Genomic DNA, 23481 nt, shown 5'->3' with positions numbered 1-23481 from the left:
TCTCCACCCAAGAGTTTTGCAGCTTTTCCCCCTCTGATTCTCTGCCCCATCCAGCTGGTGGGGAGTGAGCAAGTGGCTGTGTGGGGCTGGGCTGCTGGCAGGGGTTAAACCTTGACACCGGCCAGTGAAATGTCTGGAGGACACCTGCTAATTCTGCCACTGATGTCTTAATAACTTCAGACCAAGTTATAGCATGGGCAATAATGGAGTTAAGGACTTGTTTCTAGAGCACAGAGCTTAGCCTAATGCTTCTTGTACTGCTTGTCATGTAGAACTTCAGGTGGGATCCATCAGTAGTATTATTACATATTACATTTCTGCCAGGCATTTTTACCTGCCAGCGATACAAAATTGGTAGCCTACTTTTTTTTTTTGCACATAAAACTTAAATGGGCACACGGGCACAACTCCTATCTTATCCCAGACAGGGCTAAATTTTAATCAAAAGACAGTTCTGCATGAAGCTGTATTGAAAAGCAGTTAGTAGATTAATGCCTCAGCAGGAGAGTAGCTGCAGTCATCTGCCTGGGTTAGTTTGTGTTCTCTGGGTTGGAAGCCTTCATTTGAATCCCTCCCTTTGTGCTGTGCTTCACCTCCTCTGCTGGCTGCACTGCCTGCCTTCTGTTCCCTGTCCAGGTCCTCTGCTGGAGAGCAGTCACTGCCACTGTGGGAGAGTTGGGCCAGAAAAAGGCCATTTGTTCTGTCCCCTCACACCTTTCCATAGCAATGCCATGTTCTATTCCAGCACATCAGTTAGAAGTCATTCTGGTCAGCACCCATGCTCACACTTGACTCGTTAGATCTTCATAACACTGCAAACATTAACTAATTAATCTCTCCAGAAGAGATGGAAGGGTAGGTGGAAGATTTCACTGCCAGCAAGGGAGTGTTTCTAAGGTGCTGCTCTCTGTCAGTGGCTCTTGGCCCTGCTGTCTGGGTGCCTAATCAGGCACATTGGTTGCACTAGCACAGTTCATCACCTGGGGCAGCTGCCTGCTTTCCCTATCACCCTCTGGTTCCCCCAGTAAAATGGGATTATTCAAGGATTTATTTCGATTGTATTGGGCTGTGAATTTACAGTGTGACAAGAATAACTGTACAAAATTGGTAGGCTTTTGTTTGAAAGGCAGTGAGTATGAATCAGTTTTTTCACATGCAGCACTGTCCTGAGAAGCCCTGATCTCCCACCTTCAGGGAAAGGGTTCAGCCCAGCTTGGGAGCACCAATGCAAATACATGTGCTGCTCATCCAGCGCAACAGGGAGGGCCCACTGCAAGAGCCCCAGGAAGTTTTCCAGCTGTGGACACACCCATCAGTTAAACCTTGCTGCTCTGTAAGGCCTTCATTTTATTTTTATTCTGGCTGCAAAGTATTGATTCTTGGGGGTTTTGTTGTTTCTTTGTTTGTGCTCTACATGACACTGTGTTCATCGGAAAGCACCAGCTCCCAGGTGAGCGTTGACAGGTTCTTGAAGAGCTTCCAAAGCTCTGCTAGTGCTGCGAGTTTTTGCACTTGAGTGAGTAAGGTTTTCCTCACCTTGTAAAAGGGAAGTAGCACATTCACTGGTGAACTTTGCAAATAACAGGGCCAAATGCCGAGGGGCAGCTGCACCTTTAGGTACCTTTGTCCTGCGGGCAGACCTAGAGGAGAAAACCATGAAAGTCTCACTTATCTGTTTATCTAGCTTGCAGCAGTCTGATGCCTTCTGCCACCTTTACTGATAATGGTCCCTTTGAAGTTGAATACAAGTGTGAATTAATGGTTTTGTAAAGACTGGATTCCAGAACAGGTCATAAATTACCTTGTTAGACAAAGGCTTCTGGGGAACAATATTGCCATACGGTCCCTCCCTGTGTCATTATCCTGATGCATTTCTAGCATGGCAAATAATTGACCAGAATAATATGCTGACCAGTTCCCCAGTCAAGCTTTGAAAGTTGTTTGTGTAAACTCTTCTAGCAAGAGCAGCAAATTACATACCTATAGCAAATTCTCATCATTGCTCTTCAAATGAGTCTTGAGGCCAGGTGACCATCAATATCCTGAGGCCAAAGAAAATGAGGATCTTTATTTGCTTGAAGTAACATTTGTTTAATTTGCTGCTGTTTCTTCTTAAAAACAAAAGCATTTTGAAATGCCAAATGCCTTTTCCAGACCTTCTCAGGATGTGAGAGTAAACAGGGGAAGGAGGCAGGAGAAGTAGTGAATACATATTTCAGATCTGCATGAGTGGGCCAGATCTGAAGGTTGCCTGCTTTAGGGAGAGCAGAGACCTGATCTGCTCCTCAGTGAAGCTCCAAGTCAGGTGGCAAGGCACTCCCCAGTCAAGAGGTCTGTTTGAAATTGATGGCAGTCCTTGATACTCTTCTGCTTTACTGAACCCAAGCAAAAAAGGAGTTTGTGTTCAGAGTGTAAAGCAGGTAGGGTTCTTGTATTAAGGAAGGATGCTTAAAATAGTTTATCCTCTATTATATAGATGTTACAGGGAAGTATCTCTGACAAAAGAAAAGCACCAAAAAAAAAAAAAAAGCCACCAACAAAAACCGCACAACTGCTTCCCTTAGAAAATAAGGACTTCTGTGAGAGGGAGGCTGAAAACTGTCATCATCATGATGCCTGTGGGATTTGTACCATGGCTGCCTTATTCCTGCTCTGGTCTGTGTGCCAGCTTTCTCAGGAAGACCTCATTCCCTATGATTTATTGCTTTTAAAAGTTGCCAGTTATTTTATTTTCGAAGCCCTCTTTAGATATGTAATTATTATTTTATTACCTCAAAAATTAATTTGACTCCTGTCTGCTTCACTAGAGAATTCCAGAGTTCAAAAACAGACACAGAGACCCACAGCCTTTTGAGCACTTGAATTTCATACTGGCTGTCCCTCATGATCTGAACTTCCCTGGGCAGTTGTGATTCTACATCAGATTGTTAAATATACTTAGATGCACTTGTCTGTAGCATAGCACAAAGGGATTCCTTCAAGGGAAAATGAAACTGCATCATCTCTTAATCATAGTATTTTTATTTTATGCTAGATTTACTTAGCTTGTATTCATATATATATCTGTAATTATTTGTAAATATTTATAGTTGGCTATTAATATAAATCAATTCAATTATATTCCCTCTTAGGCCAAAACAGAATTTAGGACAACCTTGCAATTCAGGTGGGGTTTGGGGCTTTTTTTTGTGTTGTGCACAATTTTTGTGAAGTGCACAATGCTCAGTCTGCAAAGAGCCAGAGAGAGGGCACACTGGAATCCTCTGTCTAGGTAGTGTGAAGGAAATTGTATAAAAATTCACAATTGCCTTGTAACCCAAGTTTGCTCTCCTCCCTCTCTTCCTTGAGTCTGCAGTGCTGGCAGGATTCTCTTGTCATCTGCTACTAAAAAGTGACAAAAAAACTTGGTTGGAAATTACACTTAATTCATCTGTGATAAAATACATGTTTAATTTTTCTGTTCCATTTTTCCTTCCCTATTGATCCTTGGAAATGGTGACTGCACTAAATGAGGGCTGCTATCCCTTGTTTCTGTCTGGCTTTGTTACTAAGTAAGAAATGACTGAGCCTTGTCTGGACAACTCTTCTTCCTGAGGGTTGAAAAGGAACTGTGGTGTGAAGAGAAAAGCAAATAGACAAACAATGGAGTAATCACTAATGCAGATATACTGGGACATGTGGAAACACTTTCTATAGAGATATTCCCAAAAATTCCTATTGAATTATTCTCACTCACTGGCTAAATAGGTGGCTGGCCAGCATAAAAATCTTTCAAAGCCTTTCTGAGGCATTGCACTGGATTGCTCCTGTGCCAGCACTTTTTGATGTCCCAGAATAAGCTATGTCTTGATGTATGACACACAGTAAGAAATTTGAAAAAAATAGATTGCATCAATTCCCTTTGACAGTCTGGCTTCTGTCCACTCCATATGGATTTTGACAGATAATTAGCAGGGCAGATACAGTACATTTGAGGAGCAAAGGCTCTTATAACCCGTGGACAGCTAGTTTGCCATAAAAGCCAGATTATGCTGTTAAAAGAAACTGCAAAAAGTTAGATTGCTAGAACTTTGACACTTCTGAAAAGAGATCATAGGAAAAGGTTGAATTGGCTTTAAGGCAGGACCTAACAAATGGCTATGCAGTTGTACAGTGTGTGGGATGAAGTGGTAACCTTGTTATTTTATCTCAGAAAAGACTGACTATTCAGAAGCAGCACAGGACATTGTTGACATTAGAACAATTAGGAGAGGGTGACACAATTGAAATGCAAAGCACCAGTAAACCTCGTATTGAAGTGTTTGTTTCCTTCAGCGAAGCTTAAAAGATTCTTAAATGCTAGATCTGGGGAATCATTTGCTGGTAGCTTTTATCTTGAATGTATTTTCTTAATTTACTTTCTTTTTTGTCTGACACTAATGTTGTGATCTGTGGTAGACAAAAAACAGCACAAATGCTGTGATTCGCAATCCTGAGTCAACAAATTTCTGTCTTTAGAGACCGTCTTCAGTGAGAGACACAAGTGTGGGAGCTTTGCTGAATGCCAGTAACTGGAACCCGGCTGCTGTGCTCACCTCGAGCCATCAGCAGAGTCACTTCGGCTCTGCTGGGCTTTCTTGTAGTATCAGAGACAGTGTTTCAGGAGGGAGTGGTTTTATTTTTCATGTTTCTCGTGCATCCAGAGGAAGGGTTCACAAAGCAGGTTGTCCTTTAGTCACATAAATGTAGTAGGTCTTAGTTTGTATCATGTTTGGAGGAAAAGCAGTGACATATTTTCAGTGAAAGACTTCTGGAAATAACTTAGGTCCTCTAGGATGACCTTAAAACTAAAATGCAATTATGTCAAATTGAGACTCAAGTTTTCAAATTATTGTGATGTGAAAATGTGATTCTTAAAAATTTTGTATAGATTTTATTTTTATTTTGTGACTTAAAAGGCAAATATTTTGAAGTAGATAGATTTTGATTTTGTCAGTTTTCAATTTGATAAAGGATTTTTTAAATCTGATCTATTATAGCCATTATTTAAAAGTTAAAAAAAATTATGTTTGGTGCTTCCACTCTATGTGCTGCAAGTCCAAAGAACTGTTGCACAAACACAGACTGAGAAGCTACAAGAAGAAATGGAAAGAATAAAATTGTGACTGAACGTGCCAGGGAATGCAAGAGATTGTGCTCAGTCCTTTAATTGGGGCACAGCATTGTTGATTAGTCAGAGCAGAGGAGAATCAGATCTCTGAGTTAATATTCTGCTCAATGAAGTTCAAGCCCCAGACAGGCCTATCTAGAAAATGCCCCAGTAACTGCAACCTACCCCAAGGCATGGAGTCAGGCTTAACTCATGTCCAGCAAGCATTTTAAAGGCTCCATCAGGCAGCCCTTCTGTGTTGTGTTTGTGTCAATGAATAGTTAAAGTTTTTACCATAAAATTATTGTTCTTCAAATTTACTGTGTGATAATGACAGGTTTAATTTTCTTCGAAGTGCTGCTGCGTTGTTTGAGCTTGCAAATCACTGCAGGTATTAAGGAGGTAAAACTGAGGTCAAGTCTAGTGTTATTGCTGTTTGACATCATTTTTGCTAGAAAGTTAGGGAACTCCTAGTATGTCATCCCTATTTTTGTGTGATGAATGTCAGTGATAATGAGGCTGAATGGCTGAAGCCATGTAGCCTTGTCAATACATGCCAGACACACATCGTTTGTTTTATTACAGATATAAGCTTTGATCTTTCTTATGTTTGAAGACTTGATTAGGCCCATCTTGTTAAAGACATAGCACATGAAAGCTGGGAATTGGGTCCTTAAATAGCAAAGCTCTTGAGAAAGAACTGCTCAAATTAAAGAGTGGAAAACACCTCCCAAGGGCTGTGTAAACCTTCCCACACTCAGTGTGAAATGTATCTGCAGATGTTTCTGTGTCAGAATGGGGTTTCTTCCCCAGTCTTTCAGTGGTGCTCAGAATTCTGGATTTGGCTGTCGAGGAGTTGTTCACTGAGGCAACCTGCACACCCCTGTCTGTGTCCTGAAGCAAAGGGTGATTGTGGGTGCTCTGAGTGCTGATGCAGGGCATGGACACAGGCTGGCAAAACAGACTGGATCAGAGTCTTAATAGCTACACTGAAAAATATTGCTGTACATGCTTTCCCCTTAAGTCTCTATTAGTGTGTATGACTTGAATTCAAACTTTTTGGCACTTGGTCCTGATTATCTCTGTTAGGAAAGGAGTAATGTAGCTCATAGTGTTTCTCCTCTGTGAGTGTATTCCATCCTGGCAAAACTTAGGCAAGATGTTGCTGTTGAGTACTGAACAGCAGGCCACATTAAGATGTAGCCTAATGCTGTTCCCAAATATTCCACTTATTTAATGTTAAGTGCATTTTCTCTTTTGGTCCAGGCCCTTTCAGTATGAGACAGAAATAAATTTACACATAGAATAAGAAATAATGATTAGCTTGAAAATATAATTTCTGTATTTTATAAAAAAAGGTTTTTTATCACACTTTTCTATTGTTACTCTTCCTGTTGCTTGGTTACAGGGTCATAGAGAAAACTACATTTTGAAGAGAATGTAAGTTAATTATCAGCTATTCCTAAACCAGCAATTAAAATCTCACCTCCAGATTTTCTATGTTTAACATTCTGTAAGTAGCTGCAAAAAGGAATAAAATGTTTTATTTCTGCTCCCACCCTGCCAAGAAAGTGGCTACAATGTAATGGTCACCCTTGCCTGAAGCAGTTCTTACAGTACTCCTGGCTAGACACTTCCTACCAGCTGCTTGTGAAATACAGTTTCAGAATGGCTTTCTGTGGAAGTAGCCAAGAGCCTTTGTGCCTCACTTGTCACATTTCAGTGTGTGCTGTGGTGGTGACAATCATTGTAGAATCAGATTAAGTCTGTGTCTCAATCATGGTAACTTGTATCTTATTTTTCACCTCAGCAACAATTTTGTGGTACTTCTGACCCTCTTATTACTTGGTTCTAGCAAGTGACCTTCAACTTGACTGAAACATCCAGGTCTTGCTCTTTATTAAAGCAATTTATGTTGGGCCAAGCCTGCACACCCAGCCTGGTGCTGGTGGCAGCTCTTGGGGCAGGTGCCCCTCTCTGACCACGGGAGAGCTCATCCTGACCCAGCGGGATGTGGGAGCTTGGGCATTGCTCTGCACCCACCAGGTGGCTCTGGCACTGCTGCAGCTTTCACCACTGATGGGCCCACTTTGAATGAGAGGGTGACATTTCATCACATTTCGTTGTGTGTTTTGCTAGGGTGCTATGGAGATTTATTTCTTTTAATAGTGCAATCTGTGCTGTCCACTAGTTTAGATAGAGGAAGGTTTTAACTGGAAGGCTTAAGATTTGATCGAGAGGTTCGGGTTATATTTTTAATCCCATGTCTGTTAATCCTGCTTCTTGAATTACTGGCTTTTCACACATACAACTCCTATGGAAATAAGAGCAAGCATTTAATTATTTTCTTTGGACAAGAGGAACCACTTGGTTCCTCCACAGGAAATACCAAGTGGTTGAAGCACCTGTGTGAAGAATCGGTAGCCAAGGAGAAGAAATAAACAAAGAAACAAATCATCTTTTGATTTTAATCACTGAATCACTACCCAGCAAAACCATTTGAAGTATCCCCTGCCAAATCCTAAGGCATTTAATATTTGCTGGGAGTCTTCATTTTCTTGAAAAGGAAAGAAATCCTCTTGAAAATGTCGTGGTTATGAAAATTTAATTTAGACAGAGCAATTTGTCACTAGCTAAATACTCATTAAAACTTTAGTGTACACCCATGTGTAAATTCAGTCTGCACTTGCCTTGGAGCTCTGGGGATTTCATTGCAACTTGTGCTCTTTGATGAGGGTGATGAGATTTGAGCTGTTCACTTGTTTGCAGGACTCCTGACTGATGATGTCAGCTCTTTGGGAAAGTCTCAGATGCTGTGGTTTTAAGGTTTTTAAGGGTCTCTTTTCCTCTGGCCTTGGGAGCAGGGGTTTAGTTTTCAGTGTGCAGTGAGTGGAGATTTGCAGCATTTGAAGCCTCATGTTAAACATTTGTAGAGAGCTTTTATTTGTAGTTTTGTATTGAGGCCAATTTGTTTACCAAGAGCAGTGATATGATGGAAAATAACTGTATATTGTACTAGGTGGCAAAATAACTGTATATTGTACTTGCTGTGGATATTCTGTGGTTTGTGGGGAATTTCTCTTTCCTATTAGTTTAAGCAGTGAGGGATGTAGTAAAAGGGAAAGAAGCAAGCTTAATATAAACTGTGTTTTTGAATAAATGTTTGCCCACAGGAACACAAATATTTCTTACTTTTCTGGTCTATTTTTTTTTATATTCAAAACTCAGGGTCTTCCTGCATCATTAGTTTTATATCTATTTACAAACAACAAAAATCTTCATTTGAAAGAGGTTTGTGGTAATGAATTTTGAAAACCATGTTATTCTTTTCAATAAACAAGAATATAAAAGCTCTTGAAGTAAGACACTGCAATCACTGCATAATTACAGTGGAGGAGTTGCCCTCCTACACACCCTCCAGCCTAGGTAGGACCCAGATTCCAGAACCTTGCTGAGTATTCCTTTGGTAAAGGCATGCAAAGTATTAGGTATGTCACTTCATCAGTTTGGATTGCTAGCCTAGGGTTGTTTAAAAGCAGGTGCTAAGAATAGGTGCATCAATTAAATGCTCTGTGATGAGGGTGATTTATGATGGGAGGCTTGAGCAAAAAAAGGAAAATGATCTCAAGTCAGATGAACAAAGGATGGCTGTAATTAAGCATGTATTAAAGAGCACTACAGACTCTCAGCCAGTGACTTGGTGTTTGCTGTCTTCTACTGGTACTGCACTGGCTGCTTGTATTAAATCCACACAAAGGGGCACATTCTGTGTTCCTATCTGGTTTTTCATAATGATCAAGCTGGAATGACCTTTAAAAAGCCAGATAATATTTTATTTACCTTTTTTCTCCCATTTACTGCTAAATGTTAATGAAGGTAAGAGATTCAAATCCTTGCAAATAAAACATTTTAATTGACTTAAGTGTAACCATAACAGTAAATTGGCTACTTTATATGGAAAAGCTTTTTGGTATTGTTGAAACACACTTGTACAGTCCTTTCATCTGTCCATAGACTCAGAAATTAGAAGCAAACATTTCCTTTGTTTCCAATGACAAGGGGTTGGAGAATGTTTTGAGGATAGATTTCCCTGACTGGTTGCTGTAATCTAGTGCTGGTGAGTGTTCCCCCAAGGTACCTCCCCATCTGCCCTTGTTGCTGACTTTCCAGTATTCACCAGCTGCAGTCAGTCCTGACAATGGTTACAGTGGCCAAGATTTCTACTCCAGCTTTTCAGGCTACCTGTTCATTTAGGACAAGTTCAGTATCCTCTATTGTCTAGCAGTGTTGTCCAGCAATGTTGCTGACTTTGGCCTGGTATTTCAGCTGCTCTGAACTTAATTGCATCAGTGCTTTAAGCTAAAAGAGCATCTTATTGCTGTATTCCTGTGAAATGGAAACAGATCAAAACTCTTCATTCTCTTCTGAGGAAATTTCCTCCAAGCAGCTGGGGTACTAAAGTTCCCATCCCTCCATGTGGGCTGGGGGATGCTCCTCACAGCTACAGGAACCCTTTGGCCTTGAGTGTTAAGAGGATGGGGGGAATTGAGTGGAGGAGTTACAAGCTTTAATGTTGCCTTCTAAAGCAGAACTGCCTGAATGCAGTGGTGCTGAGGGCATCCTCCACTCTGTGAGCAGCCTTGTCCAAATTTACCTGAAAAGCAAATTGGAAAGAGCAGTGGTCCAGGTTCTGGTGAGACCCTGTGTACATGACAGTGCAGGAGGAGACTTGCTGCCCCAGTCCCAGCAGCAGCCAGTTCTTCTTGACAGACCTTTCTCGGTGAACAAGCTCTGTGAGACTCACAGCCTTTGCTCTTTGAGTCTTGGGCATACTGGGGCTGTACCAGACATGTTCTGTGTGACAAAGAACAAGCTGCTTGGAACAAACCTCTAGAGATTCATAGAATATTTCTCCTGTTAAGGAGAAATTATTTTCCCCTGCTCAAACTGGGGGCAGGAAGACAGTTTAGAATTGGTGTTGCTGGGGCTACCTTGAATATGGGGCAGTCTCACAGTTAAACAGAACCTGTCTGGATTGATACTTGACTGTGCTCTTGCACACTTAGGTGCTCAAAGCAAATATGCTGACTCAGGAAATAAAAGACCAAATAAATTTTTAACTTTAGACCCATTTTAGTTTTGCATTAACCAAAAGCAAAACATCTACTTATAAAGGCATAACCAAGTCCTTGGAATTCCAGAATCATTTAGGTGCAAAAAGACCTCTGAGATCAAGTCCAAGCTTTAACAGAGCACAGACGAGCCCACCACAAAATCATGTAATCATGTTCCTCACTGCCACCCTACCTCTTTCAGTGTCTCCAGGGGATTGGACTCCATGTGGGCACTCCAATCTACTCTGCTTCCTGGGCAGCCCTTTACAGTGCTTGACTGTGCTTTAATTCAACTCAAACCTGCCCTTGCACAATTTGAGTCCACTTCCTCTCTTCCTGGTACTTGGGAGAGGAAGCCAACCTCCCCCCTGGTGATAAGATCCCCCTCAAGCCCCCTTTTCCCCAAATGCTGCCAGCATGTGAGGGGCTTCCACAGACTATGTGTGGCTCAGAAGCAGGATCTGTGCTCAGCCTCATTTCCTCCATTCTTTCACTGGAGCAGTGCTGCGTTTGCTACACTGCACTGACTGCTGTGAATGGCATCAAAGTTTTGCTACACTCTGGCTTGTGCCTTTTTTCTCTTTTTTCCTTCTCAAAATTGTTACAAAAAATAGCACAGCATATGGGAGGAGAGGAGGGGTTGACTGGGTAATATTTTTACCAGTACATAAGGTGGATATTCTAATTTTAGTTTTTATAGAAAGCTTTTCCAAATAGAGTGGGAGTTCTCTACAGGGTAGATAAATCTTTTTGTAGTTATTTTCCAGGCAATCTGATAGTTCATTGAAGATGAACATAAAATTCTGTTCTTGACTCAGTAGCTTAATTTTATTAACATTGATAAACTAATGGAATATTTTGATTCTAGTAATTACACATTGTTATTATAAGAAATAATCTTCTCAGTTCATTTTATTAGGAATCAGATCTAACTTATTAATTCAAATTCAGTTGCAAGCTGACTGTATAAGGACCTTAATTTCTACTGTCCTCAAAATTGAGTTGTACCCAAGTATATTGCCAAAATTAGAATTCCAAACTTCTCTTTATTGACTTGGTATCTTTTCAATTTAGAAATCCAGCAACCTGACTTGTTTAGGAAATTATTAGTGACACAATTCAAAACCTAATTATCCTTTTTTCCTTGAACATGTTGATTCCTTTCTACTCAGTACTTTTCTGCCTTCCAGTGGAAGGACTTCTCTGAATTTCTTTGCTTTGTGTGTCCTAGGCTGAAGCCTGCAAGTGCTTTTGGGAAGCTGAGTCTTCTGAGTAGATCCCATCTGGTTGCGTGTAGCTCAGAAACATTAGTAACAACCTTCATTGACCTGGGCCTAGGTAGCATTTCAGAAGAGGTTCCTTCAATAAAATGTTTTCCTGTTTATGAAAAATCATCTGAAATATGCTAAATACAACTCCCTTCAAAGAAGAGACCTCTTTATATTAATAAAAATTATTCTTTTGAAAGTTCAGGGATTTACAAACTATCTAGACCTGTCTCATACATCCGAGTTACCCCTTTTGTCACCACAGATCCTCACTTTGCCCATGTACTGTCAGGAGCAGCCTGGTGAACACAGAGGTCTCTGATACCTTGTAAAAAAATTGTGAGTTTGGGAATTGTATTCTGCAGAAAATAGCACTAATGATCCAGCAAGCAACATGTTTGGTCAAAGCTTTGTGGTCTCTGAGGAACCTTTGAATATGACAGTAGGCTGAACTATCATTGCAAGTGATTTAGAGAAGCTTAGGGGCTTGCATGTTTTTTGTTTGCTGTGTGAAGCTATTACAAAAATAAAATTTGGCAAAAGACAGAATTTCTCAGGATTTGTTCTGTAAATCAGACCAAAATCAGATTGAATCCTTAGAACAAAAGCAGATGTATTTTGCATTTGAATATATAACCTATCAAGTGGGTGGTGGGCAGAGAATGGGTAAATAAATACAAAACCTCTTAAGGGTTTCTTTCTGGGTTGGTTTCAAGAATGTCCCACAAAACAGGTTTTCATGGTTGTATGGGGCAATGTGAAGCCATTCAACTTTCTTTCCTTTCTTTAGAAATTCTGAAGAAACTGTTGAAAAACAGCTTCTGGGCTTTTACTAAAATAGTTTCAAGAGATGAGGAAAATGAGAGAATGCATATACAATCTTAGACAAATGATCTGCTCATATATTGAAGCCTGGATTGTAAAATGACTGCTGTGCCTTCCAGTGAATGAATATTCAGTGCTTCCCTGCTGGGTTGGCTTTTCCTATTTGAACCAGCTACAGCTCTGCGCTGTGATTCACTTGTTACCAAATTAAACTCTTTACACACGTGGGAGATCCAACTTTATAAAGTCAAATTTTTCAAGTGCTTTCTGGTCATCCACTGTGCCTGTCACAATCTTCATAACCCACTGAATTAAGTTTAAAATATCATCCATGTGTGTTGTTTTCTCCTGGCTGTTGAGCAGCCCTTCTGTACATCATGCATTTTTCTGTTGACACTACATATCACTTAGCAACCCAGTGAAAGGCCCTATATGCATTGATTGCACACAATTGTCTTTATGGGGTGGAAGTGTTAAGTGAATAAACCCCCACAGGTGACCAGACGGTCATTCCTCTCATGTTGATAATCTGTTTACATCAAAATATTGTTTACTCAGCTCTCTGATCTTCAGGAATCTACACGAAGCTGAAAGAATGCAGTTAACTCCCCACACTCTGACACACAACTATGAGCTGTATTTACATTCTCAGAGATGGACAGATTAAGAAAAGAAGAATTGTTTTGTCTTTAACTTAGCTCCCCAAATAAAGCATTAAAATGCATTTGACAGTTAACCACAGATGATAATGCAATCTTTATGCTGGGGTTCCCATCATAATGGAGAAGTTACAAGGCTGTCACTGCACCATAAAGAAAGAATCTTTTCTGCACTCTTACTGCTGTCTTTTCTGCTTTCCTCTTTGTAAATGCTGTTACCAAATTACCTTTGGAGAAGTTTGATTGTTTACACTTATTTTCCTATACGGGGGCAATATCTGAGCTTTTAAAATGAGCTGCAGTGTTCTCTCCAGACATTTGTCCTCGACATCAAGTAGTCCAAAGAGATAACAATAGTTTTCAATTCCCCAGTTTTTGTGTACTTTTTTCCTTCCATTTTATTTGGCTTATTATATCCTTATTAATTACTGGGTGGGGGTATGGAGAGGAGATGTGCTGAACTGGAGAGAGACATTTCCATTGTTTTGTTGTTTGTTGACAGAGATGTAACTTCTAATGCAAGCAGATTTTTTTTTTTTAATGAAGGCTTTGGGAACTCAACAGTTTGTATAATAGAGAGAAAAATCAGCACTTTTGAAGCTTTCTTCTGCCACTTTGGACAATTGTGAAAGATGTGAACGAGAAATCCTCCCTTTTGAAAGGATTCCAAAACCGTGTACCCTGGAGTAGGTGAAGCAATAGGAAAATTGCAATCTCCTACTATGAATTTTTCCCTGATGTTGTTATTTGTAAAGGTCACACTCTAACATCTGTTAAAAATACCATAAAAATACAATCTCCCTTAATTGTATTAAAGGAGTCAGTTATAGCTGCATTTTCTGTTGGGTTTTTTCCAAGTAGTTAAATAATATAGTCTGAGTCTTTATAGTCCCTTCTCATAAACCTATTTTTTTAAAGACTCTACTGGAGAAACACGACGAGGACTTTACCTTGTAAGGCTCTGGAAATCCCTCTTACACCACATAGTAACTGCACTGGCAGCACAGTTTGAGCTTGTAAATTGATAGCTGGGCCACACACTTGTGTGTGTGTTACTGCAATGTGTGTTTTCCAAAGTCAGTTTAAATCAGTCTTTGCAAAGTCTGGCAGATAAATGATCTGGGTTTTCATTATGTTGCCCATCTAAGTCCCATTGAATTCCATACATCCAGTCCTGGCATATTGGAAATTCCTATGGAATCAAAGTGGTCTTTGGTGGAGCCCGTGGAAGTACAGCAGTGATTAATCTGGCACATCACCTTCAGTGGAATTTCTGAGGTGAAAATTTCTCAGCCAGTGGGAATTTGTCCCAGTGAGAGCCAGGCTGAGCTGGGCATGGCTCTGGAATGGGGCACAGGGGCAGGTGTGTGACTGCTCTGGAATACACAGCACAGGTGATGGCCACTGGAGGTGCCTACAATCCATTTCCCTCTTAATTACTTTTGGATAAAGCTAGTTTTTGTAAGCTGGAAGATCAAGCTGATAAATTAATTTTTGGTAGAATCACCTAAAAACTCTGTATTTCTGTACATCACCTAGAAAGGTGATTGCTGATCCTTAGTTCTGCAACTGAATGAGTGGCTGCTTCTATAAACATTTCACTGTTACAAGTAAGATTTTTCACAGTATTAACTTTAACTACATGTGTGTTTGCTATGGAATAAAAGCTTAAATTGATGTTCTGCCATTTTTCCAGTTAAAACAAGGGAGAAAAAAATGAAGTTAAGATTATGATATCTTCTATGGTAATATTGTCTTCTGATACAGACACTTTTTATAATTAAATGAGGGCCAGAAGGAAATAAGTACTCTTTTTTTCTTAGGATATATTCCACCTTTACAGCATGATGAGTTTTGTGTAAAGGTGGTTACTTTTAAGTATCCTGTATTGCTTTCAAGTATGTTTTGGGTTTTTTTTTTAAATGGATTTTACTACAAAATGTTGACTTCACATCTCAAAAACTGTTGATTTCATAGGAATGCACTTGAAAATGCTAGGAGCAACTTAAACAAACCTGGGGTTTTTTCTGTCTTCTAAAAAACTTATTTGTATTTCTTTGTATTGAAAAGAAGCCAGACTTAGAGCCTTATTTTCATGTGTTCAAAAGTTCGGTTGCTCAAACCAAACATTTCCAAGTCTTAAAAAAAAAGAAATTAATTAGTAAATGGCATTTCTTCCTTAAAGAGTCAATTTTTAACATACTGTAAGTGATGTTGTTTGCCATTCCATTCTACTCTGGTCAGTCACTGTTCTTAAAATCTTCAAACAGGGGTGGGTTAGGGCGGAGGGGGGGGTGACAAAATTCAAAGACTGAACTGTTCATAACGAAGGCATGTGGTAAAGGAGCAGTAATGAAACTGCTGAACCTGTATCTGGATTGTGCTGCTTGTGCTTTATCATAAACCCTCTCTCAACCTAGAATATCTTGTTGTCTCCATATTTTTTCCATTCTGACAAAATTCCAGGCCTTCTAAGTCTAATGATGTTGACATATTAAAATGGTAGAGAGAAGAATGTGAACTGAGCCCCTCCTTTTAGCTAAATGTTATCTGCTTAGACTAATATTGCAATTGCCACCCACTGACATAATTTGTTTCACAGTCACAGCCTGGCAGCATGAATCAAATGTTGACATTCTAATTTCATGCACACATGGGTGTTTGGCTGAGCAGGCCTCAGCCTCTCAGCCATTCACCCCATACCTGTGTAAATCAGGGAGACAAGGCCTTTTCACAGCTGCCCAAAGGGAAGTTCCTACCTTCCAGCAAAGTCTGGGGCTGGAAAAAGCTGCACAGCCCTGCCTGTGCCCAGGAGCTCACACTGCTGTCGCTGTACTAGGAGCTGGTCAGGCATATTTACAGGAAAACTAGCAATTAGTTGTTTTGTTGTTTGATTATTTTTCTTTTTTAGTGTGTTTAACAGATTTTTCTCATAATTCCTGTATGAAATAGATGGGTTTATTCTCGAAACTGTTTAACTATTGCTAACTGGCTTAAAGTTGAAAGATGTCACAATTTTGTTCCTGGGGACTGATATACATTAATGATTGTTGCAAAGATGTTTCACCAAAGTTCTCACTCCAAGCAGCCACCACTGGAGCTAAAATGAAATTCAGCCTCTATATGCACCTAATCTTTGAGCACACTGGCCAGAGAGAAAACCACAGCCACATTCAGACACCCACTTGCCAGGCACTGGCCGGAGGCCATAAGGCTCAAATATTCTTCTCCTTTTAGTCCCATAACTCTGTCCCTGGGAGTAGTGCAAGGCTGTCATCATGAAGAGGGAGAGAGGATGTGGCCTGGCTGGGGCTGAGCTGCCTTTGCCACAGCAAGGGAGAGAAGTGCAGCTGGCACAGAGTGTGGTGAGCTGTGGGGATGGCCAGGGAAGTTCCTGCCAGGGACTGCTGCCTCCCATGGGCTGTGCTCTGCCCCAGCAAAAAGCCTGGCTTCTTGTGGTTCTTGTCTGGCCAGAGTGGGCTGCCCTGGGGACAGCCCTGGCTGTCTGCTGTGCCATGGAATGGACAACTTTGCCAGTTGCTCTCTCTGAAGAGAGCTGCTTCCCATTTCAGTTAGTGTCAAGTGCAATCCTGAGGCTTCTTGGGATAATCATGGCAAAGTCAGCCTCAGAAATGTAGCTTTTCACTACACATACAGGGAAAGCTTGCAAGTATGAACACTGTGGATTTTTCTGTCTCCATTTTGTAGTTTGGTTTCGGTTCCGTGCAAAGTGCAGTTAATTGTGGTGAAAGAGCAGATTTATTTTGCTTTGAAGAAAGTCTTTTGTTTTTCTTGAAAGGCACCCAAAAGTCACAGCAAAGCCAAAAGAACTTTGAATAGTTATTCACAGATCCAGAGGCACTCTCCAATGGCACATGGCAGAAACATTCTCAGAGCTCCATAGTGGAATTGCTGACAAGGATGCCAAGGAGTTGCTGTGGGGTTTGGTGGCACCTAATCATTAAACAGAGCAAACTGTCAAACATAAAAATACCTGCCTGCTGCTTTCCCAGTGTTGTGTGAGTTTGGGAGCTCTGAAAGGTCTGGATTTTTATCAAGTACTGATGAGACTAATAGGTACTCATGAGCCATGTGACATTCCACTGTTTTAATTCACTGTGCTCCAGAGCTGCCTGTGGCTGTGACCCAGTGCTGCAGCTTTGGCATCCCTGGATCTGACAGGAGTGCCATGAGTGAAGTGTGTGAGGACAGGAACAGATACAGATCTCTGTCCTCTGGAAGGATTCCAGACTCTGCATGCACAGCCCATTAACAGGCTGTCTGCACTGGGCTGGAAGACAGGACCTAGCTGGCATGGGCAGCACTGCAGCAGTGCGAAGAGAAGAGATTTCAGTTGAGACACTTGGACAAGTCCTTGTGTCTGAGATGTGACAGATCTTTAAAGTTCATTCAGCATAAAAAGGAACTTGGGGGGGTTTTAGTCCAGAAGAATGACACTCAGTAAACTGTGCAGAAGCAAATTTATTTCCTTCAGGAGGATGGAGAGCTGAGCAAACCTTGCCAGTGTCAGATGTGCTCTTTCAGGGACATGTGAACATTTCAGACTGGAAGCCTGCTGAAACAATATTGAAACAATTATATTAAAGCTAGCAGAACAAATTATCAAGTAGAGACTGAGGTTACTCACCCACATGAAAAACCCTGGGCAAATCTTCACTCATCCTCAAAAAATAACCTTGAGGGGCATCCCCACACAAGGGAGGAATCTCCACACACTCTCCAAGAAGGCTATATTAGAAAACCCTGCCTTAAAAAGTGGGGCTGGGCTTTGATAGGATGAAGTGATCAAATGCCAGTCTGCAGGCTGGCTGAGTCAGCTCAGCATCTTCAGATAAGTTGTCAGTAGTATCACTTGTTAGTACCTTTTATCAGGTACTTTGTTTTGGCTCAGAATGTTTAACTTTGGGATTGATGATTCAGGCTGGTTTCTGCATTCTTCAGCACCAAAAGCAGACACCCCCTGCTCCATTCACCACTGAGCTTTGCTCATCAGGCATTGTTCAAGTTATCTTACCCCACTAGGCAGAACATCCTGCTACAACAAGTTTCAAAAATCTGCCAAGATTTGCTATTAGCAGTTAGAGGAAAATAATCATATGACAGAAAAAGGAAACAAATTGGATGTGGATGGTACAATGAGTCTGACTGATAAATTACTGTATTCTTTATCAGCTTTCTGCCATTGTATTTCAGATTCTGGGCATGTTGGATGTTTTTATGACAACCTACAATTTCCCAATGTCCTTGCAATTCATATGTATTTCATGGCAGAAAAAAACCCCACAGGTTAATAATGTTGATTCTCTGCAGGACAATGTGTCAGCATTTGTATTTCTCCCAAGAGGCGTTAATGAGTTTTTTTTTGGCCTCCCTGGAGTCTCCCCTATGCTTTGAAAGAGCCCTCTGGCTTGCCCTCAGCTCTTCCTTTTCCCAAATAAAGAAACAAGGTATGGAAGAGACCCACTCCTCTTCCCTACATGCCAGCAGGCAGGAATCTCCTCCTGCCTGTTCAGGGCTGGCAGGTGTCAAATGTGGTCTGTGCCTGCACCTGCCCCCTTGGCCTTGCAGGAGATTCTATCAACTGGCTATTAAGCAAAAAGTGGTCAGGATTTATTTTGATTTGGTTTTGCTTTTCTTTCTCAGTGTTTTATTTATTTGTTTGTTTGTTTTCAGCCATCTGGTTAGTCCAGAAGGAGAGAGCTGGAAGGAAGAATTTTTTGGTTTAGATATTTTTGTATAATGAGAACCTGGCAGTGGAGCTATTTAAGCATCTCACAGAGAAGAAGCCTGATCAGCTGGCACTTGGCTGTGTAGCTCCTGATGCTGGCTGGTGTCTTACCAAATTGCAACCAAAATAATGATACATGAGTTTTAGACTGAACTTTAAAATTCCTTCAGAAAACCAGACTGTAACTTGCTGCTTTTCTGCCTGCTTAGGTAAGGTAAACAGAGAGAAAAGAGGGTTAAATAACGTGCTCTGTAGTGATATTGCTGTGCAGGCACAAGCAGAGCTCAGCAGGAACACTGGCTGTGGAGGAGCCTGAGGGGGCCTGGGGATGGCTCTGGGTGTCATCGTGTCCCCAGGGCCACAGGGATGCAGGCACAGACACCAAGAGTAGGGTTAGAGCATATGAAGCCTCAGAGTTGATTAAAGCATTTCAAATCTCTCCAAAGGTTTCTTTATTCCATCAGGTCAAACATATAGTGTCTGGATTAGAGAACATTATCAGCTGGGCCAGCCTCCTAAATCAATTAGGACTTGAAGGGCTTAGTAGCACATTTAGAGGGGCTTAGTGATAAATTCTGTCTTGTTATTTCCACTGAAGTGGCAGTAGCTAATGTGAGAGTAACTAAGGTGGTGTCTGTGAGAGAAGGAAAAAGCACGGAAAGGAAAAAGGCAGTGGAAAAGAAGGTAGAGAAAATAAGAAAAACACGTCTGAGAATAAAAACACACAGTGATATTATTTGGCCATCTCACTCATGAATGCTTATGTCACTAGAAGCAATTTGAATATCATTTATTTACCTCTATTTCTTTAAAATTTGGGTAAGAATATTGTCACCTCCCTTCACGGAATGCTGGGTGGACTGTTTTATTGTGTGAGACAGTTTGTGCCATGACTGAAATGAAAAATCCTTGCTTCTTGCTTCAGAAAGTTCTATGTGACTGTGCCCCTCCTGTCAGGAGCAGAAGCCAGGTCATGTTTGCTGAGTTGTGAGCTGCTAAGGGCAGGTTTGCAGTGATGGGAAGTGATAAATGTCCTTGGTAGGCTTGTTGGCTCAGCCAGCATCCACACTGCAGCTCTATTTTTGGGATTTAGCTGAGTCACAGAGAGCCAGCTCAAATGCATCAGGACTGATCCCCCCAAACTTTGGGTGCCAAGGTTAGCACTGGCAGAACTATCTCCAGTGTCTACAGCCTACAGTCCATAGCCCAAGCCCAGCAAGCTGGTGATTTCCTAATGCTGCTGCATCTCTTGCAGAAATAGAGACTGTCTCAGCCTGGCAAGGATGTACAGAGGAACTACTACAAAAAATTAAAATGTCACAAGGTTTTTAAAAAGAGTGTCTGGATCTCAGCGTGAATTGCATGGAGATCATAGCAGAGGAAAAGTGAGCATATGACAGAGGGTTATGTTTGGCACTGTCCTTTATGCCAGTGGGCTTGCATATTTTATTAACCATGCCTACTTTGAGGGTGGTTTATGCAAGGATTTGTGTTCTCAAATGCCTGGGGGTGAATTTACTACATCCTTTCTAATCCTTTTTTCTTAAGAGTGTAAGATTCCTCAAGACCTTCTTGTGCATTAAAATAGGCTGTCACTGGTTCCTTTCCAAGTAGCATGAAGCCAAAACCCCCGAAATATTCAGATGGAAATGTAGTTCTGGTGTAGTTTAGAGTATGAGTGCAAATATTTCTGAAAGGAATTTCCTGAGATTTGAGCAGCTTCACATGCCTTCGATAGTGGCAATGTCCTTGGAGAGCCAGATCACTGTGGCTTCAGATCTTGTGTTGCTTAACTGAAACTTAATTCTTCTTATAAAGGTAACTCGTAGCAATTTCACAGGTGCTTTCTAAGGAATGAATAATGCAGCCTCTTCCCCCTCCTCCCAACCCTAGCCAAATAAATCTTTAGGTAAAAATAACTCCATCTCTCCTCTTATGTAGTTTCCTGTTGGGCGAATATCTTTCATTTTCACGTGTGCTTTGATTGTAGTACTTACATTTAAGATGGCAAACAAAAATTTCAAGCAAGGCATTAAAAAACCCCTCGTTCTGGATTCTCTCCATTTGTCTTCCCTTTGTCCTTAATCTTGATTTGCCCTGTAGGTTAGTCTTATCATAAAGACAGTATGAATGACTGTCTCAGCGCCTTTCCTCATTAATGCTGCAGGAAATTGATGAGGAGATCTCTGGAACTGTGGATTTTTTTGGCAAGAATTATAGCCCCTATTTATTTTGGAGGGACCCATGTGGCTTTCTAAGTAAATATATGTTAAAATTTTCCCCAAAAATAAACAGTACAAGTAATTGCTTGATATATTAAATTGACATTTTGGCTTTGTGATTTGCTATGATATGTAAAAATCTAATTTCCTCCTTGGAAAGATGCTGTTACAAAATTGTAGGTAAATTAAAATCAGTGGTTTATTCAGAAGGTGAGTAATACACTCTGTTTTAATATATCAATATTTATTCTGCAGCTTCTCAGGTCTGCCCAGATATGTGCCATCTAATGTTAAATGTGTGCTGGCTGTGATATTACCTTTGTTGGTAATTGAAATGGATAAAGATTGATGTAAGTGTCTTGCACACTCACTCCAGCCAGGATTGGAAAATAGCTTTGCTCCAGATACTAAAAGAACATTACAGGAGTTTCACTCTGAGCATCATATCCGTATACTCTGTTTACTGACTTGCTGATAGGCACTTCAATAATTGTACTTGAATTCTAAACAATCAGAGGATGAGGTGTAATTTAGTAAGTTTAATGAAGCTGTGTCTGCTGTTAAATCTCTGCCTTGAAGGTATCTGTTGGATAAGTACTATATTCATAGCTGCTTCTATTTGTGCATCCTTTTCTAATTAAAATTAAAAATAGAGTCCAAGAAAGAGAAGTAAATGGCTTCATGCACTGAGCACCTTTTGACTCGCTGAGGTGCCCAGTGAATTGACGCTGATAAAGCTTTGGACATGTGCCACATTATTAAAAGTAATGGCACCGAGCTGGATGGCAGAGCTGTGGGGAGGAGGAGGGGTTGGCCAGCTCTTTAAAAGAGCCTTATGCTCTTTTAAGGGCATAAGGCACCTCAGAAAAACAAGCATTTAAAAAAAATAGGTTGAAAACAACTAAGTTAATGAAATTATTGTGATTTTTCAGGAGTAAGTCTGACTAGAAATCTAAAAAAAATAAAAACCCTTTAATAGTAAAACTAATAAAATCTGTCATGATTTTATGTCTTGTAGTTCATAATCAAGTTCAATAGTACAATTATATCCATGCTGACGAATTATAGAAAACCTGTCCCTCTGCTTTTGTTCTGTGGTTGATGATTTTCCTGACTGAAATCCATTAGGTGCTTCCCCAGAACCTGAAAGTCTGAACAGTCAACTTTGGATCATGCTCTGAGTTTGGGGATTGCTGAGTAGCATCCAATTCAAATGGTCTTCTTTTATTATATGGAAAGACAAGAAAGTTTATTTAAATTTGTCTTTAGTTTTAATCTTATTTTATGAAATTGGAACATCTGCAGTTTGAACCTCAGCTCTAGTGAAATTAATTTCTCTCTGTAATGCTGTGATCTCTTTGCATAATTTGATGGATTGAGCAGGACTCCAGTTTAACAGCAGCAAACTAGACTCTTCTTTAATAAAATTTGCTTGCTCACTGACCTCTTTTTTTTCTTTTTCCCCAAGACAAATTTTCACAAATATATTTCCAAGGAAATACACTCGAAAATTTTCACTTTTTGGGGAAAAAAAAGTGGGATAATTATTCTAAAATACATTTGTATCTCTTGATCACTACTTAGTCTTAGCAATGTGAGTTTTGTTAGGCGATGGTTATTGGTTTTAGAAGTTAGACTCTTCTAAGTTTTGGTTTCTTTTTTGGCAAAAATTCATGCAATTGAATTTATACAAGTATGTGCATTCGTGACTGAGAACTATTTTCTTCCACCATTTTGTCCTCATTAAAATTTAGTTAGTCTGAGTTATCTGAATGTTGACAGAAAAGAGGATGAAAGTCAGAAATATGTAGCACAAATAATACATTAATTTGCAGTAATTCTCTAGCTGGCATTTCTCTATTACTACATATTCCAGAAGACTTGAAAAAAATCTTAATATACACAGATTTCTGCAGATTGTTTTTTTAGTGATTGTGGGACCAAGCCTTAGCTGAGAGATACTGGCAGAAGCTAAAGGATTCCCATGTGAACAGAGGATTCTGATCCAAAGGAAAGTAGATTTTTGTTGGCTCTAAGAGTTCATTTCAATCCACATAGATTCAATTTTCTTAAGAGCAAATTATAAACTGTCTTTTGCCAGCACTTTCAGGAAGATTGAGACCTGGCCTCCAGTATTGTTGTACAGTACAACTCCTATTAAATCCTCTTCCTACTGGGAATGTGGGAGTGGGAGAAGTTTAAGCCAATACCTGGGTTGTTTAAAGCCATGGAGTGGGATCCCTAAATAAGAGCTAATCCCTGTACAGAAAGTTTGCATTTGGCTATTGATACAAATAAATCAGAGAGGAAGCAAATGAGGATCATTTGGTGATACAAACTCCATAATAAGCATCTGATTTGTATCGTACCTGTGTTTTGGAGTAAAAATCCTGCTGCAGATAATACTGCAGAATTACTCAAAAAAAAGCATCTGGAGGTTATTGCATGATCTACTACACCGAGTGTCCCACTTGTCTGTCCAGAAAAGAAGGTGACAGGAGGGCAGGACAATGCAC

The sequence above is a fragment of the Molothrus ater genome, chromosome 13 (genome assembly GCF_012460135.2).
Source record: "Molothrus ater isolate BHLD 08-10-18 breed brown headed cowbird chromosome 13, BPBGC_Mater_1.1, whole genome shotgun sequence".
NCBI classification, from domain to species: domain Eukaryota; kingdom Metazoa; phylum Chordata; class Aves; order Passeriformes; family Icteridae; genus Molothrus; species Molothrus ater.
The sequence above is the reverse complement of the archived record's forward strand: the minus strand, read 5'-3'. Positions refer to the sequence as shown.